At 28.7% G+C, this 20,881-nt stretch overlaps 1 long non-coding RNA gene across 1 annotated transcript in view; it reads left to right on the forward strand.

Moving 5' to 3' along the window:
• LOC136795595 (uncharacterized) overlaps positions 1-20,881 on the forward strand; it is a 131,686-nt gene that overhangs the window by 36,421 nt on the left and 74,384 nt on the right. Inside the window, exon 3 of the long non-coding RNA XR_010843213.1 lies at positions 15,858-15,933. This is a non-coding gene — a long non-coding RNA (uncharacterized lncRNA). The remainder of the gene's footprint in view (positions 1-15,857; positions 15,934-20,881) is intronic.

Genomic DNA, 20,881 nt, shown 5'->3' on the forward strand with positions numbered 1-20,881 from the left:
ATAATAAAGGGTCCGAAACCTTATATATTCATTAACTTTTATATACATTTACCACTTTTTATCTATATTTATTTCTGTTTTTATCAATTATTTTTATCATTTATATTTTATATATTCCTTTTTTAAATTTTATATGTATTATCTGTATTTGAATTCAAACATTTAGTTATATCGTAGTTGATAATTGTTGAGTTTTTTGTTTACATTTTAATTAAACAGTACTTATGTATGAATATACAATTGATTTTATGTGAATACAGTGTTATTTTATTCAAAATATTTTTACATTTATATTTTATGTCTGTTAAAGAGGAAAAAATAGGAAAAATGTATAGGGTTAAGGAAGAAAATATAATTAGATATATTGAAAAATAATGGGAAAACATGAAGAAGAATAAGGATAAAAGAATACAAAAAAAAAAGATTAGAAAGAGAATGAGAATATAAAAAGAAAAAATAAATGAAAAAAAATATATTACTATTATACAGAATTAATTATCTACTATACTATGCCAATACATAATAAGAATTTTAAAATAATTGTCTAATTAGGTATAACTATCCTGTGCATTTAGCAACGAAATACAGTAGGGCAGCACATCTTTTTTTTAATAAAGTTTTTCTCTCTCTTTTTTTCGGATCTGATTTTGACTATTTTTTAAATTCGATCCTTATAATTGTTGATAATTTTTCAATCCTTTTATCTTTTGTATTTGATGATATGGTCATCTTCGTTTTCTATAATTATATGATTCATAAATAATGCACTATCAAGTGCTTTATTACCAAGAGTCATATATTTTTCAATGTAGCAAATTTTGAGAAAAAATAATTGGATTACGTTTCGGACCTCATTTTGTCAATTTTCAATTTCCATCCTAATAATTGATTGGAATCCACCTGGGTAGATAATCATTGGCAGTTTCACAGTAGCCGTAGAGTCAGCCCTGTGAGTTCGGGAGTTCTCCGGGGTACACTCAGCCTCATAAAGTAGGTACCCTTAATTGGGTAAACGTCTGGCGGTCGAGCGTGAGCTTGTCCAAATCACCTCCTTGCACCACTGTTGTTCTAGTAACAGTACTTACTTGTCAGTTTTTTTAATTGTTGATGATTTTTCGATGGTCATCTTTCCATAATTATTAGGCTCAAAAAGAATAGTATCCACTACCATATATTTTTTAATGTAGACATTTCTTGTGAGAAAAAAAATAAGTCAACTTAACACTTACTTACATCTTTAATTATGAATTGTATTAAGGTTCGGAAGACCTTATATTGTCCATTTTTCATCATTCCTTATTATTCATGGTTATCGAGACATATCTTTTAAAAAGCAAAATTTCTTAAAAATCTACTGAAAGATTAGTAGTTAATTAATTTATTTTGAGAAATCTATATCTCAGGAATTATGTGACGTACAGATCTCTATTTGCACTCAAATTAAAGCTAGTTTAATGGACTATAAAGAAGTTTATGACCTTTACCTTCGTAGGAAAAGTAGTTTTCATGATATTTGCTAAAATAAATTGATTTATAGTTGTTCGGACAATAGCTTTGATTTATGAAAAACTTTATTTAATAAATTATTGGACGTACAGATATCTGTAAGTGCTCAAAATAAAGCTAGTTAAATTTACTATAAAATATTTAATAGTGTTTATCTTTGTAGGAGTAGTAGTTTTTATGATATTTGAAAAAATAAACTCACAAAATGTTAATTTCTAGTTGTTCCTCTAAAATGTTGGATTTTTGGAAAAATATATCTCTAGATCCATAAGGGGCACATATGTCTGTCAACACTCAAAATAAAGGAAATTTAACTTACTATAAAGTAGTTTATGATACTTATCTTGGTAGGGGTAGTAGTTTTTATGATATTCACATGTGAATATAAATTTGGCAAATGAAAATTTGTTCGAACAACTATAAATCAATTTATTTTAGCAAAGTTCATGTAAACTATTATTCCTACGAACATAAACATCATAGATTACTTTATAGCTCATTAAACTATCTTTAATTTGAGTGCTAATAGACATCTCTACGTCAAATGGTTTTTGAGATATAAATTTTTCAAAATAAATTCACTAACTACTGATCTTTCAGTACGTCCCATACTACATTTTTATGAAATGTTGTTTTTTAAAAAGCTATATCTCGAAAACTATTTAACTTAAATAACTCAATTAGGGCTCGTATATTAGAAAATTTACTCTTCTTTAAATGACGTTCTCTTAGGTTTTCTTGTTTTGTTCCTACTTTTTAAGATATAGAGCTCCAAATGAAAAATTAGTTTTTTTTTATCGCTTTGAAACAGCCGCCATTTTTTAATCCCCTTACCTGTACTTAGCAGACTCATTAATTATATTTAATTATATCTATTAATTAATTATATCTATTAATTGTACCTAGTTTTCATTAATGAAATCAAAAATTGGGATGAAATAACTGCCTTTTTTTTCCTCTTGGGCTCTTGGACTATTTGATCCACCATATTGTAAGCAATCGATATTTCGAGGGAGCTTACTTGTTTGCTCGTAACATTTCTTACAGGCCAACCCAAGCCAACATTTTACCATGATTCAAAAACTATGTCTCAGTTTTAACCTCTTCTCGGCAACTCAAGAATTAACATAGTTGATTTTTCCCTTGTTTTTCTCCCTTGATTCAAGATACAATCTCTACAGAATCTATGCTATGGATTTTAATCAATGTTTTTTCCATACTAATTTATTGTTTTTTAAAAAACATTCTACAATTCATATCGTACCAGATTGATTTTATGGAACATAAATTTTCCATGTAAACTATTTTTTGAAAAATATATTTTTTGATTTAAAAAATACGAAAAATTTACTTACGTTGTTGCTCAATCTTGGTTCGATGTTTATAGAGTAAACCCTCACATAATGTGAAAAAAATAAAACTGTAAAATATGTAGTAAAAACATTTTAAAAATATCAAATAATGCAATATGGCTGCTAAAATATATTTAAATATACAACTAATGTGCCTACGAAAACTTTGAACTAAAAGTTAAATTGAAGGAGGGATTAAAAATACAACGAAATTTATTTTTAATTTTGTTCGATATGATGCCTTTTCAAAAGCTAGAACATCAAAATAATAAAAAATTGTAATCAGTATCAAAAGAAAAACTGCTATAATTATATTAAAGATGGATAAATGAATGATAATATTAAAAATATTACAAAAAACTCTGAAAAAATTAATACAATTAATAAATAACGAGTGCGTAAATTTATTAAAAATATGAGTGTAAATGAATAAAAACATAGTTATAAACTTTCTAAAAATTAAAATATAAAAGCAACTGAAAATTATGAATGAATGTATTTAAATACTAATTGACTACATAAACATAATAAATACAAAACAAATGATTTAGTCAATGATATGTCCTTTATTACGATTTATTACCACTCACATTTTTAAATTTGTTTACAAGGAACCTAATCTCCCAACGTTTAAAATATTTTTATGATTATCAAATGTCATTTATATATCCGCAAAAAAAAAATAATGGGAAAAAAATGTATATGCACTAAAATTTATTGGCGACGTCACTGAAATGATCCTCATTTAAAATTATGTTAATATTTTTCAGATAATATTTTCCCAAAATTTATAACAAAAAAACTTTTTTTCAATGTTTATTGTGTATGGTGGTCTGGTATGTGAGTTACACTCTATTTGAATTGATTTATGAATTTGAAACTTGCATCTGATTCGCTGCAATTGTATGAGTTTAGCTGATACAAAGATAAGCCGGGTGTTAATGAAAGTGAGATTGTTGCTAAACATGGTACTATTTTTCATATATTTTTTCGGCGCTTTAGATCTAATCTCCATCTATTGAAAATCCAAAATCTTATTTATTTTTTACTTCGTTGAAATCATCCCAATATGCATTTTTTAAATTTATTTATAATTTCAATAATACTTTTGTAATGATCAAATAGTTTTATCTTATTGATTTATTTTTTTTTTTAATTTCAAAGAGTTTCTTGTCGAAACCGTTGTGCCACCTGTTTGATAAAGGTTCAAACTATCGATTGTTGGCCATATACTGTCTCTTTCAAAGTTTAAAGGATCCCCATGAACTGGGTTAAAAATAAAAATGATGAATTGGGGAATAACTCGGGTAACAAATCAACTTTTTCACACCTCTTTCGCTGATAAACTAGAAATAGAAATGTCGTCATTCTCGACATTAGTCATTCGATTAGTGAATGATCATTAGAGAATAAATAGATCAAAACACACCATTCTTGCTGATACAGCATTCTCCTATATATGTTTACATTTTATGATAGTGAAGGTTTTACCGAACAAATCAACGTATTAATCTGTCGATTAAGATTTCTATTGGATAAGATTCTCATTTCTTTTTAAACTAATTTTTAACATAGGAATTAATGTTTGGCAAACAAAGGAAGCAAAAAACATGAGTATCTACACGGTTTTTATTCTTTATAACTTTTTTGATTATCGAATGTATTAACTCAATTTTAATTACAATAAGGAACAAAATAAAGATTGATGAAATAATAGGAAACACAAATATCAGCGTTGTAGGTTGTGTTGATGTTAAATCAAGAATAAATTACTACAGTTAATTAACAGAATTTGAAACAATTTACACTGATTCGATAGAATTTTAAAATATACAATCTTAAACAAGAGTTAATTATTACATCCAAATGTTGAGGAATAATTTTTTAATTAATCAAAACAAGGAAAGCACTAATATACATCGGCTGGAGGTTCCAAAACAACGCAATCTGAAAACAAACGTTGGGATTCAGCACAAGCATCTATTTATTTTTGCTCCAAAACAGACGTTGCAAATTCAGGCCAACTTGTTCCAGCCTATTAAAATACCTATCCACACGCTTGCGCATGCGCGAATTCGCCAATTTTTTACAAACGTGTAAAAGTACCTAAATTTAAATAGTCTTTAGAAATTATAAAGATTTCATACTTACAGAAAAAAACTAACCCGTATTTTGAAAAAAATTGTGGAGCGTCCGTTGAAAAAAATTGGATGAGAATCCCTCATCAATATTTCTCAACTCTTATCTCTCAGACAAGCAAAATATAGTTGTAATAATTATAATTTATTGTGAGACAAGGCCCTCTTAAATAACATTACAGGAAACGAAAATTAGACTTTAGTACCTTAGACAAGAATACAAATGATTCAATAAATATAAATGATGAAATTAGTATGATAAATAATAAGGTAAGTTATAATGATAATAAATAAATAAAAGAAATAAAAATAAAAATGTTTTTATCCATATTTAATAAAATTTAGATATATACTAAAAACAATATATACGTTTTACCCATCTAGGTACATTACATATTTTAGGAAAGTAAGTTTAAGGAAATTAGTTCCAATTTTTTATAAGTATATTTTTGCTTTCACTTAGGTCTGTATGAAATATATTGTAAGGGAAAGGTTTTTCGATCTTGAAAAATTTCGAATCCGCTTTTTGCCCATCTTAACCTCCTTGTCTCCATATTGTGAGATATTGATTGACCATTCTCGGTTACTGTTAGATCTTCTCCTCCATATGTTAAGGTTGTGTTACCAGAAATAAAAGTAAATATATGTATAATATAATAACAGCTTTAACAATTTTGACTAAACTCGTCATATCAGTGTCCAATAAATTGTTTTTTAATATCATTTAGGTTTTACCTTCATTTAAATAGTCTGACCGGGCTTAAATGCCAAGAATTCAAAAAAGCATCCTATAAAGTACCTCTTATTTTGTTAATTTAAAATATTGAAAAAGGTCTTATTATTAAATACAATAAGAAATAGATAAATATAAAATATGGAAGAATTATATAATTAACTAAAGGAGAAAATAAATGTTTTTGAGTTTCCTTGGTCTGTATTACTACAGTCAAAACATTATGACAATTCTCTTAACAACCTTAATATTTGTATTACCTTAGAAATAAATGGAAGTATAGCAAAGGAAATGCTAAGCAATTGTGAATAGTGAAGAAACTGTCGAATTTAAAACGAGCGCTGAATTCAATTCGATGATTTTTTTTATATATTATAAATAAGTATTTGCTTCTATAGCCCTGAAAACTGGACATCTATAGATGTTATTTAGGTTAAAATATCGAAGTAAAAATAAATCATTTATAATTGTAGAATGATAGTCCGGGTGGCGGTAAATAAAGGTACAGAAAACTATTTAATCCTAACCTTCATTTTCCCCCACCTATCTATTGTTTTCATTATTTATTATTTATTCCTACTATCTGCTTCTTACTTTTTACTTTACCTTGTCCATATTCGCTTTAACTATCTGTTCATCATTACACCTCTTGTTTTCATATTTGTAACTATTTCTAAAAAGTATTTTTATATTATATATTTCTCTATTTCTATATTTACATTTCTATCACATATGACTGTATTATGTATTAGTTCCCTATTCATTCATATTTTCGTTATTTAATTTGTCTCTGTTTTTTTTAAAATATTTGTGTATACTTTATACTTTCTTTGTATATTTATTCTGTTTTTCTTGTTACATCTTACAATGTTGTATCTTATTTTCGTTTAGCCCGACGAAGCCCTGCAAATTGGGGCGAAACATAAAATAGTTTTTTTAAAAATATTTTGTACCTTTATTAACCGGACTATCATTCTATAATCTACTTCATATGGTAAACTATCTTCTTCAAATATAAACAAGTTTTAAAATTAAATTCAGCCTCTTTATAAAACGATAACTTGTTTAAAAAGCTAGAGGGAGAAATTTAAAAAAAATAGGTTTGTGAATCCTTTTACATCTATGTAATGTTACTTAAAACACTCGTTGAAAATTTCTTTAAAAAACGGATTAAAAACTGTAAATTTTGTACAGCCATCCCAGTTGTCTCAAGTCTATGTTAGTGGACTTTTCTCATTTTACAGATCTTTTAAGACATTCTTCAATTATTAAGTTACAAGGAACGCATTTTACAAACTTTGTATCAGGATTGCACGAAGAGGTATAATGATTAACAACAGGCAGTGTAATGAATATGATTCTACAAATGAATTAGCTAGTGCCATTTCTTGAATGGTAACAAGAGACTTTGTCACTCCAGAAAAACAAAAGTTACTCTAGAATGAGCGTTACTTATCAGCCAGCAGGATCTGTGACTGGTGGAGTAATGGAGATGGGAGATGAGGTTGAATAAAACGAATGATACCAGCTCAAACAAAAGGCTGAACAAGAATACCGTTGGCTGCTTCAATGAACGGCCTGGAAATCCCTAATGAAACGTGTGTTATCCAGGAATGAATGACAATACTCATCTTTATAGATCATTCCAGGCAATGTAAAATACTGAGAACAAAAGAGAAGAGATGCTAACAGTTACGCAACTTCCAATCGCTTCAATCAGACAATCATTCCTTGATGGTTTAATCATTCTTAAAGATGGTGCTTTCGTTTAGGTTTGACGGATGTGCGAGTATTTATTTTTTCTTTTCTAGATGCGTGTGAGAAACGATCTGTATCAGGAACAAAGATCAACCTTTGAGAAAATGAATTACGAGTTGTATGCTATAATTAGAGACCGGATTTTGGTGCAGTAAAAAAAATCGAAAAACGTTCAGTAATAGACGCAATCGTGCAATAAAAAACAAAAATTGTGTATAATACATTCAAATCCTACTATAATGAATTTTATTCACTAATTTATTGTATTAATATGTACATGGAAAGTTTATCTAACCTTGTTTCAATAAATTAAAAAAAACTCGCTAAATACATACCACATTAGAGGGAAAATACACATTAACGTTTTTTTATATTTACAAATTTGATGAAAGATCATAATGGAGTTCACCATCCTTTGAGGGCTTTGTTGGAGGGATGTGATTGGAGATTTTGGAATACAATCAAAGGGATATTATTAACTGCGAGCACACATGTATCATTGGCATACGTGGTGAGGACAATGTTAGGATATCAGCTGTATAGAATGTGTAGAGGGTGGGACCGAGGATATTTTGAGGAACACTGGCGGACTGAGAATAGAAGGATGAATAGGAACAATTGTGGTTGACTTTGAATAATCTATCAGTGAGAAAGGGATGGATAGTGAGAAAGTATGTAAGAGGTCAGACTCGACCAAAAGCCTGTTCTATATCGCAAAAGACTACCGCACAGTACGATCCGTGCTCCAAAGAAAAGGAGACAATGTATACCACACGATGTTGGTGATGGTAGAGTGAGATGTTTGAAATACAGTGTTGATACAAAATACAAAACTACTTTGATTAAAAACCTATAATGTCCATTATAAAGGAGTTATTTAGGAATTGTATTTATTCCTGTTTGGAAGAATGTAAACTAAGAAATGTTAATCTTCTTAGAAATACCGTAATTTTAAGATTTAGGAAAATTTAGGTGTTGTTTAGAACGGAGTATTTAAAATATTTTTATTTATTGTAATTTACAACTGTACAAAACAAATGCAATAAGTAAATGTGAGGAATGTTTCAAACACATGATAAACTTGTGTACTTTATTTAATTAATTTAAATTTGAAGGACACGTGGCAATCTTCTTTTCAGACGCCTCGGAGGATTATCAGAGATCGTTAAGGATGAGGGATAAAGAACTAATGGGTTAGGAGTGTTTTAAGTAATAATAATATAAGTAAACTAATAAGGTGTTTGGAATGAAAAAACGCATATCTATTTTGGGTCAAATCTGTAACGAAATGGATGTTAAGGTCTTTGTGGACGTTATTTGTGTCGTAATAGTGAGCCAAATCAAAGATTTTGGGTTCTAAGGATTGGATATGGGAGAAATTTGATGGTTTGTTAGTGCCCCAGAGCTCAATTCCGTATATCCAGTTATTTAAAATATTAAATTCCAAAGAGTCGTAAACCTACTGACTGCCCTACTGTATACTTCAATACTGTTGCCCTTACCCCCGTTGAACAGATCCGCTACCTTGGACTACATCTGGACAAACGACTGACCTGGAATCCTCACACAAGACAGTTCACGTCGATTTCGACTATAACAGCACTTACTAGACAAACGGTCCAAACTTCCAATTCATTAAAAAAGACTATTTTACATGTCAATTATAAGGCCTATCTGGACATACAGAGTTGAGCTTTAGGGCTCCACTAAACCTTCGAATTCCTCTCGTATCCAATCCTTATAATCCAAAATCCTTCGTAAAATCCTAAATGCTCCCTACTTTGTCACAAATAAAATCATCCACAAAGACCTTAATGTCCCGTTTGTAACCGATCTAGCCCGAAACAGATATCAATCCTTCCATTACAAACTCCCTAACTACTTGAACCCATTAGTTTCTAATCTTGCTTCCTCTTTTATTCCAGACAATACTCCGAGGCGTCTGAAAAGATGATGGCCTCGAGACCTTATATTGTAAAAATGTTTTTAGAGTTCTACCAATGGGTAGTTTCTCTACATGCTTTTACCTTGTCATTATGATTTCATCAAATTTACTTCATGTATTTTATCAATTTAATGAAACCAAAAAGAAAACAATATATATTAAAATACCTATATTAAACTTTTTGTATTCTCAATCAAAATTGATGCTCAACTTGGGAACCAAAGAATGGAATCATCGTTATTTTTGTTTAAAAAATATAACTTAAGGTTTAAAACATAATCGTATTGCGATTGTTGTACTTGTGATTTCGTATAACAAAGGGATATCAGTTTGTCTTCACCTCCCGCAGATCGCAGCAGTTATCGGGCCCAACTTGGACTAGTGGCCGAAATTGGAATAATGAGTTCGTACCGTGAATCATTCAATTAAATGTCACTTATTCACAAAGAAATCACAAACAAATTCATAAGTTTAAAAAATAGTTAAAACTCTAAAAATGGACAAAATACAATTCTGTACAGAAAATGTTTAAAATGTGCAAATTGGTACAGTAACCCTAAAATGTTTAATTTCGTATAATATGAAAGTACTATCAATTGAACATCTTTTTCAGGTCGAAAAGTCGGCACAAATGAATAGTTTTTGTTTATTTGCTGACCGCTCAAATTGTTTATTGCTGATCCGCTCTTCCCCGACCATTTTCTCCACAAAAGACACTACTCCACTAAAATTTGAGCTACAACTGCGTCCAAAATTCTTAGATTAGATTAGTATCTGTATTCTGCATTCACTTGAGCTTTGACTAAATCAACATTGGCTCCTATTTTATTCCGCTATATTTTATTCATGTGTTTGGTCCCAACTTATAGTCGCATTCATAGCGAGATGATTCGTTGAATATTAATGTTCCCAAAGGAGGAGTCGGAACAATAGCTTTTGAAGTGTAAAAGAAAAATCTTTCTCATGCTAATAATATTAATGCCATCTCCATCTATTTCGGTAGTTAACGTCGATTTAAAAGAAAGTTAAATACTTACCCTAAGAAAGAAACATTATTACTAATGTTTATTTCGTTTTATTATGTTATTATTGTAGTAATGTTTATTACTCTATTTACTACGTTTGAACAAGTTTATGTTGGCTTTCCCTGTACCAAAAATCACTCACTGCACATACACACACACACATATATAAACACAAATGTTTATATTCACACACAAAAAAGTTATAATTTAATTACCTTGAGTTAGGAAACTCTGTCTCATCCGGTAGCCTGTTCCTTCGTAACGTTATGGTGAATATGGTTTAACTAGTACAAGCTTTCACGACCAACTTTTTTTTTTTTTATTAATAATGTCAAGATACCCTATTAATAACTCCAAGAACCCGGGTTCGAATCAATTGTGGCAGATAATTATTTTCTGTTACACTGCTGCCATGAGTCAAACCTGTGGGTTCTGGAGCCTTTCTTGGATCCACCCAGCCTCATAAAGTGATTACTATGATTACTTACTATTACTTGGGGAAAATCTGTCTGTTATTTTAACAAAAGTGCTTCGTTACTAGAACTCATGGGTCATAGCGGTTCACATTATATAATGTATAATAATTTAATTAGGTATAGGGAATGAAATCTGTTTATTGTTAGTATTTTAAGATTAATAAGGAGAACATAAAATGTGATATTAAAATATATATTTAATCGGGTAATTTTTAAATTTAAAAAAGAAATTGTGTTATATTTATTAATTGTTGCATGCATAGTTAAATATTGTGAATTTGTTTGTGGATACCTGATGATGGGGTGACAGCCCCGAAACATCGTTATTAGATGTAATGTAATGAAATAAAAAAGTAGGAGTACTTTCCATTCACTATGTCTAATCACATCAGAGTGGCTCCCGAACCCACAGGCTTGACTTAATAAGAAATTATATGTCAAAGTCGGATTCGAACCACTGAGCCACTCCGCTTCACAATAATACTTATATAATATATAATACAAATGTTTGTTTAAATTATATTGTGACATGATTTTTTAAAAGGCTGTCGAGATTTTAAAACAAAATTATACATAAAAGTGGTATTATTGCTGATAAATTTAATTTATGGCTCAAATCGATTTGAAAATGGACATAAGAAGTCCATCTAAGTTATCAATAAAGGATGGTTGAGGTTTTAAGGGTTCTTTATTTTCCCAATAAATATTATATAAAGTAAGCAAAGATCTTTTTAAAGCTAATAAATCAAAATCAAACAGATAAATCAATAAGGAATGATGAAGCTGTTGAAAGAAGATGGGAATATAAGATAGGTTTTATTATTTCCTGAGGCAGAGAGAAGAAGTAATGGTCTAGGTGTGAAAGAACTGGAGGAAGGGGAGTGGAAGGGATGAGAGCGGGTGCTTCGGTGGTTGGCATTCCTCTACGTACTTGACCATTAAAAAATGTTTGGGGCAGGAATACAGCTGTCCTAAAAAATTTTCTTTACTTTCTGAACCGACAGCATCACGTAGGCTGCTTCTTGCCTCAGATAATATTTAAATGTTTTATCTTCTACCTTGTAATTTCCTTCTTAACAGCGTTACTGAAGCCTTTTTGTCACTCCTTCCTTCTTGATGTTGTCCGCTGTCATGTGTTTCTCTATCTTGGATAAGGTTTATTGCTTTAGCTCATCTTTGTCCCTTCATCGTGACAAAGGACCTAGTATAAAAATTGTAATGTCTAAAACATGACTTCAGGGGGTTGTTTTATTTAATTTAATTACCGTATTATATTGAATTTTTTTGGCGGGTCACTGAAGAGGATCTAGGAGGGTGAATTCCGGAGAGCGAATTTGTATTGTAATTTGTATTGTAATGGGAGTGAGTGAAACATTTGTATTGGTTGTACAGACCGAAATGGATTGTAAAAGGAAACTGTAGTGGTGAAAAAAAAATGTTGATTATATCCTATTATTGTATATCTTTTTTTTATGATTATACCATGAATATGTAATGTAAATATGTCCGATTAAGGATTGATAAGTATGCTGTGTAAGATAGCAACCTAATGTATTTAGGCAGCATATATGAATAAAGTAAAGTATCTTTTTAATCTGTTTTTAATTTTCATATTTAAAAAAAAGCCAAGTGTAGGGAACATACATGTGCTTATCAATTGTTGAACAAGACCAGGATTTTCAATCCTTATGATGACAAAAAATCAGAGCTAAGACGCCGGCAAGAAAATTATGATATATTTGTTTTACTGAAATTGATACCTTGGATAAATTATTTTCTGATAGAAATATTACTTACTTACTTCCTCGGCGCTACAGTTGGGCCTTGGCCTCCCCAAGAAATTTCTTCCACCTGTTCTTGTCCTGTGCCTATATAAAAATATTGATAGAAATATTAAACTGCTTTAATAGTTATTATTATCCCTATCTTTCACTCAGTTTCGAGCTGTATCAGCTTATCTTCAATACCTTTTATATTTTTCTTTTTATTTATTATAGCAGCCACTTTCTCGGTCACCTCCTTCTCGCTCTTATGGTTCTTATCCTTACTCATAAATTTTTCAAAGTATTAAAAAAAAAAGTTCTTTTTAATAAAGGATAATAAGCAATACAGCTTGAGCTATTCATTTGAAAATTTATTTTAAGAAGTGAAAAATGGTTGGATTTTCCCTTGAAGAGAGAAGAGAAAGAAATACTTTATTCATTCATGCTGGCCAAATACATCGGGTTGCTACATTACACAGCATACTGATCAATCCGTGACTGGAAAAATACAAGTTTCATATTTTTACAAGATATGATATAATAGATAGATAAAATTTTTTTTTTCTTCTACAGTTTTCTTTTACTTTTCTTTTACAATTAATTGGTTGATTAATTGAAATTAATACATATAATTGAGATGATATGGAGAACGAGGTGGCTCAGTGGTACTTACTCCAAGGGCCCGGATTCGATTCCGGTTGTGACAGACAATTATTTATTCTGGTACAGTATCACCACATGTGTGAGTCAACATTGTGTGTTCCGGAGCCCTCTGGAGTCCTCCCTGCCTCATTAAGTTGGTACCTTAATAATACCTTGGTTAATTCGGGAAAAATCTTGCGGTCGTGCGAGATTTTGACCAAATCACCTCCTAGCATAACCGCTGGTCTAGTAACAGTACTTCCGTCCTGTTACTACTATTGCACTCCTAACCCTTCATTGTTTATAGTAGTACAGATTTATTTTTATATAATATTATAATGATTTGAAAAATAATTATTAGAAATTTATTTGTGAACGAAAAACTTCGTCAAGGACTAAGAACCAAAGACGATGTATGAAGATGCTTTCAAGGAAATAAATGGCTGTAATAATAATTTTTTTTCTTGATGTAACATAATTGATATATAATATTATAATCTTTTGAAAACTAATTGATAGTTAATTTTTTGAATAATAAAACTACTTTCTTTTACAGTTCCACTTTTTTTTTTTTTTCTTAAACAATAGATAAAAACTGCAGGTACTTATGAGTTAAACTTAATTTAAAAAAATTAGTAATAAGTTCACTAAATAAATCATCTTATTTCTATATATATTTCCTGATATATTGTTCCAGACTGGTATTATTTGCACAATTAAAACCAACATAAAGCAGAAATTTTAAGTAAAATTAATTTGTAATTTATATGGTTAAATTTTATTTTACTATTAATAATTTAGTTAGATAGGATATCTAATAATAAAAGAAATAAAGAAATAGTCCAAGTTGTATATTATATTAACCTTGTATTTTATGTATTGTTATATAGTATAAATATAAGTAAATTCATTATAAGCTTGACCTGATTGTGAGCAACGATAAATTATATATCTTTTTACAAGTAGCGATTATAGTGCTAAGATAATCTGTTATTAAAAGTTTTAATTAAATTAAATTTAATGTTTGTTTTTAATTTAACAAAATAAGGCAAATTAATTAATAATTACGCATGATTCCCTTATTGATGTATTGTTTAATAGCATCATTTTTAACGAGAGTATATTAGATCTGGGCATAATTGTCTGCAAATTTTGATGTTTTTTTTTCAAGGTATGCTAATTTATAATTAATATTTTTTGTATTGTTAATAATACACTTTAACAAAAGCTTTAATTTAATAGATTGTTACTGATCATGACCGGGTTGGCCGAAACGTTGGGCATTTGAAGTGTAATAAAGTGTGTTGGGACTTTATGGGCTTAACTTATTTCTATGTTTATTTTTTTTTAAACTGTTTATAATTTTATACGGATGTCGGACAGATGGATCTGTGCAGACAGCAATTATTAGTATCGACATTGAACTTTAGGGTTTGCTAAACCTTTGATTACTTTTATTGATAATAATATTATCTTTATCAACAATTTTATATTTCACTATCTTCTCAAAATACGTGCTCAATGTAATTTTAGGTTTATGAATAAGCGGTCGAAAAATAAATAACCTTGTTTGTGACTGTTCCTTTGTTTACTCGAATAAATATTTGTAAACACTTCTGCTTAGGTTGCAGGCACCTACTTTTAACATTTAGCTATTTTTTAGTTGGAAAAAATAGTTTGTTCTGTAAGTTGTTATTCAATTATAAAAGTGGTCTATTATTTTTTTTTTTTAAATTTCTTACTGAACTTTAAATTAGAAAGTAGATTCGAACAAAATAAAATTCCTCAACAGCCGAACTATTTTACTGAATAGTTTCTAATAACTGCATTATTCTTGATGTAACTATAATTTTATTGAATTATTGTAGTTGAAACATTTAACACATTATCTGTTTGAGTGTTCAACAATTTTTTTACATGTTTTTTAGAAAAAAATACAATACTCATAATTAATTGGAGTATATTTTTTATACCTAATTGTAAATAACAAAAATTTTGGTTTAAAGAAATTAATTTATATGTAATCTGAAGCGGTGTATTTGTAGCCCATCGTACTATTGCATACAACGTTCATTTACCGCCCCACTTTGAGTTGAAAACTTGAACAGAAGCTAATTAAAATTACTTAAAATTCATTCAGTTCTCATAGAATAAATATTTCGCAAAATATTAGACAATTTTTTTTACTTTTTGGGGGAAATGGACAGCAGAACATCAACTTTTGACTTTTGAACCACAACTAGTCATCTTTTTATGTTGATTGACTGATCAATTAAAATAATCTGTTAGTGCATAGTTCTGAAGTTATTTTTTTAAAAAAATGCATTCATATTGCTAAAAAACCAATACATCGTTTTAGTTTCTATTAAAAAAAAATTAATCTGGTAAAACCATCTGTTTTTCTTCTTTGGTCTGGAGAGAATAAAAATTTATCATATATACCTCAGAAATTAAATTTGTGTTGGCTTGTGTTATTAACAAAATATATAAATTTTCTACAAATAATCCTTCTTTTACAGGGGCATCGGAGGACCATGAGATGTATCTATGTCAGAGTCATTACTCGTAAAAATAAAGCACATTAAATCAATAAAGGTAAGATTCAATTGTTATTAATATTTATAAGTATTCCTCATATTTCGAAAGTACGTTGCGCGGTTTCACAACAGAATAAAAAAAAAAGAATATGGTCTCTTTTTGTAGATAATTGGGCTACAAGTTGTAATGAATTAGGTTACCTTAAACATTTTTGGCATGTTATTAGAATTGTTTTGTTTTTTTCCATTTGGTATTACACCGAAGGTATGAAACAGACGATTAAACGTCCGAGGGGTCGACCAAAACGTAAGTGGAAGAACTGATCTGGAAGATTAGTGTTTTAATGGAATTCAATGGAGAGAGATATGTTATAGAAGTATTATTAGGTTCGTACCTTCAGCTTTGTTAGTTCTTATTATTTGTTTGTTCCCTTTACAAAAAATTAAAAGTAAATTTAAACTTAAAAATTACAAGCAAATTTTTTTTTCTCGGCTAGACTTCAGCTAGAGAAATGCGGTAAATAGAAACACGTGAATTGATGATTGGATGACACTCTCTCTTTGAAAGGGCTATATAATTTACTAAAAACTGTGGCTCCCCTTCAATGAGAGAATACCACTTAACCCGCATTTAATGTGTTTTTTTTTACTCTATTTCTCTTGTCTCATGGAATATACTATAGGTTTTTGATAAAAGTGAATAATTTCATGTGCATCTACTAATTAATGTTGAATCAATATAAGGCTTGGGTGAAGATAATGTAAGGAGAATTGAGGTGCTGCATATAGACGTTCACACATGCTCAAGCATTGTTGAGCGTTTGTAGCTATAAGAAGGAATTTCGTGGAGATTCTAACTTAAAACTGACCCGATATCGAAGGTTCCTTCCAATAAAAACACATTTTTATATTACATGAGCTGATTTTCTTCTTTTTCTTTTTTCAATAAAAAAAAAACAAAAAAAAAAAAACACAATTTTATTATTTAATATTAAAATTTGTCACTTATGATCAAATTAAATTATTAGGGAAATTAGTAATTTAGATTAAATTTTCACCCTTACCTTGTATACGATATAAACAAAATAAATTTAAAAATAATAAAAAAATGACTACTAACAACATTAAAATAAATCAATAAATAATAAAGTTATACTCCTTTTAAACAAGTTTTGCTTTAGAAAAGTTGAAAATAGCTTGTTATGGTATTTCTTTTGCAATTTTTTACTGCGTGTTCCTATTGTATAGTAATAAAGATGAATCTTTAGGTCTTTATTATCTAAACAACAACGTTCATACTTGAAAATTAAAACAACACAATCACAATTATTATAACATAAACATTCAGTTTTTTAGATAACACACAAGTACTTCATTATTAATTAATTGTAATTGATCATATGGCGAGAGGTTTCAACTGGGTTTGCCACTAAAACAAATGTAAAATAATGAAACATTTAATGAAATATATTTAAAAGAAATATACTAAAGAAATACAAATTTTGATAATAATTTCGACAGTGGCAAACCCATTTCAAACACTCTCTTTGCTAACGTCAACTATTGCCGCTGAAGACGTTAATCTTGCCACCACAATTTTTTGTTATTATTTTTTTTTTTGTAATGCTCAAATTCAACCGAGTGCTAAGAGACGTGCGTAAAAGGAGGTCAAAATAATTTCGAATTGTCCCTCGAGTCTTCTATATCACTCAATGAATATTTATTAGGAACGATTAAGCTATTTTACATATCAGCCGCTTGTCAAACATCAACTTCGACTCCTTGCCTATTTGTGCTCTTTAGCTGACAACTACAATGTTTTAGTATTTCACACCAGGTTTCTTTCTTCTTTGTTTTTTTTTTCTTCCATTTTATAATTATTTATTGTAAATATAATTTATAAAAATAATTCTTTTATAAAATTAATACTTTTTTGATTATTATTTTTTCTTTTAACGATTAATTTATACTATAAATTGAGTACATGAAAATAAATTAGTAAGTTAAAATCTATGTTTGATATGACAATTTTTCCACTTACATTTTTGTTCGTAGGTTAGTGAAAGTAAATTATAGATCTTATTTATTTAGATATAACTAGATCCTTATTTTTATCGCATTCTTGTATTATTTTCATTATTATTAATTCATTAATTTTAAATTTGCAGCATTATTATTCATTTCATAAGTTATTTCAGTTATTTTTATTATTATTATTTTTTTTATTTTTTTTTTTTAAATAAATCTATTATATAATATTAATTTATATATTAGTTTTTTCACTTGTACTAATCTAGCTCAGCAAATGTATTAGCCTCCATAACCTCCATAACACTCTAATAGCCAAAATTGTAACTAATAAATCTCATTTATGTCTATCATTTTTATTTGTTATTTTGGAACCGACCGATAGATGTTGTCATCTGGTCGGCCCATATTTGATGTAATTTTCTAAATGAATAAAAAATACCAACTGTATTTTAATACTGAAACCAAAAAAACCCGAAAACATTTATTTATGAAGTTTTTCGTTCCTCTCCATTATCCTCTAAGATTTTTATTTTAGGTAAGTATTATCTGTCCTAAAATATTTGGCTTCTTAACGGTATATTACACATCTATGTTAATTCTTTAATTTTCAGAAAATTTTTATAGAACTGGGAAAATATTTCATCTTTATTCAATAATCAAATTCTTACTTATTTTACATTTGTCCATTTTACATTTATATTGAAAATAAGAGATAAATAATTATTTTAAAAAAGGTCGTTTGTAGTCGAGGGAGTTGAGGCATCATCTTAGCTACCTCGAGTGCAGCGGCACCGGTTCCATTCTGGCCTGGAGGTTGAATTTCATTTTGTTGTAGCCCCATGAAATAAAAACTGGACTCCCCGCACTGGTTAGAATAGGTTGTTTACCTGTAGATAACCCCCGTATGTCAGAAATGACCAAGCAGGAGGTAAAAAAATAAAATCAAAAAAATTAAATAACTTAAAATAAACAAAATTGAACTTAATTAAGAGCTGGAAGAGATGGTTCATTATTTGAAAAAAATAAAATTAAGTTACTTGATACTTATGAGAATAAGATCGAACTGATATTATACACCATTCAATTGTACTTGATATAACGAATTTAATCAAATTGTAAAAAAAAAAAGTATATAATTGATTATTATATACAAATAGTACTTTTGTTTAGCCGATTTTAGCTAAAAGTTTCAGTAAAAGTACTGCCCTATACCTACCTTGAATACGTAATTTTAGTTACCTACATCTGACACAGCAGGCTATACCAATATATGTCTATACTATACCAGGAATATATGTCTATACTATACTAGCAATATATGTCTATACTATACCAGGAATATATACCTATACTGTACCAGGAATATAGAAATTCAAAATGAAAAGCCTTTCCTATTATGTACTGTTTTGTTCATTTTACTAAGTCCAAATTTGAGTTGACCGTAGATTAATGATTGGAGTTTAGTGATATATGAACTGAAGTTTAGACATATATGAGTTGCAGGCCTACCGTCTACGCCATAATCCCTGAAACTCAGGTCGAAACGTCGGCATAAAATAAATATATATGGTTTTGTTTATTTATGTTTTTCTTTGCTGACCACACCCCCCGACAAACCTCTCCAATCATAAGTCCAATTTTGTTTTTATTTCAATTTTTTTTTTGTTATGCTGATTTAAAAAAAAAAAATATCTTTTTTGTTTCTACCTCTTATATTAAGCAGATTTAAAAAAAAAATCAAAATGAAGTAAAAAGATTTTTTAATTTAGAGCATTGTAAATACATTATTTGTTATTTTATAATAAAAACTCAGGTTTTATGAGCACAGAATTCTTAAAAACATTTGTTACCCAAGATGTTCTTTGCCCATATTTTTTTTAAAATTTATTCCAAATAAGTAATACAATAAGTATATATATAATAGTGATAAGTACTATACAAAAAAATAATTTATTAATTTCTATTATATATATGTTTTGTAGCACGTAGAAAAAGGTTGATATTTTTCATATAGAGAATAAACATTTTCTTTTTTTCAAAATCAGCATAAAAAACGCTATATATTTATAGCGACGTTCCGGAGTAGGGTATTTTTTCCTCAATTTTAACAATGCAATTATAGTATTCTAAATAAATACTATATTTATACATTTAGGGAGAAATGCTTTATTCGGCAATGCTGTCCAAATTCATCAGGTGTGGAAAACACAGAATAATTATTCTGCTTATCAATCCATGCTTGGATATAAACACTAACCAATTAACTAGGACTCAAAAAATATTTTTTTTATTTTCCAAACAATAATTATCTATAAACTAAATATTAAATTTTACAACAAATTTAATTATATTCAAAATTCTAGTTGTTTCCTATGACTTTTATCCATAAAATTATATTTTGTCACTGTTTTTAATAACTGCTTCATAAAATAAAAGAATATAATTTAAATAATAATTGAGGGAATTTCTGAATATTCCTCTGTCCTACCTATTCAGAGATAGCGTGCATTGTACGGAATCCGATCATGAAAAGAAGATAGTACACAATATACCGAACAGGGCACAACTAATTTGCTGTAGAGCCTTCGCTTTTTTGGCCTCACGAACCAATCTAGGAATCATTTTTTTGCTCGGTGATGTAGTCTACACCGCAGAGCCTCCTCTATAGCTACCACTGTCAGTCTGTTAATAATTTTTCGACGCAGGTAATTGTTTATATTTAAAAATAAAAGTTCCAATTCAATATTCAACCTTTTCAATTAAATGATCCATTTATATGGATTGTATAAATCGATTAACGAACTAGAGGGGACTGTCACTTTTTAAACATTTTAATCAGCGATCCAAAGAAAATAATAAATACAAAAAAGCCAAAGAAATTAATAAATCTAATATAGAAAAAAAACCCAACAAATTTGTAAATTTAGTATCGTATGGTTTCGGCCATTTTTTATAACATTTTATTAAATTAATTA

The sequence above is a fragment of the Halyomorpha halys genome, unplaced genomic scaffold, assembly GCF_000696795.3.
Source record: "Halyomorpha halys isolate HHAL.00 unplaced genomic scaffold, Hhal_1.1 Scaffold203.1, whole genome shotgun sequence".
Lineage (NCBI taxonomy): Eukaryota > Metazoa > Arthropoda > Insecta > Hemiptera > Pentatomidae > Halyomorpha > Halyomorpha halys.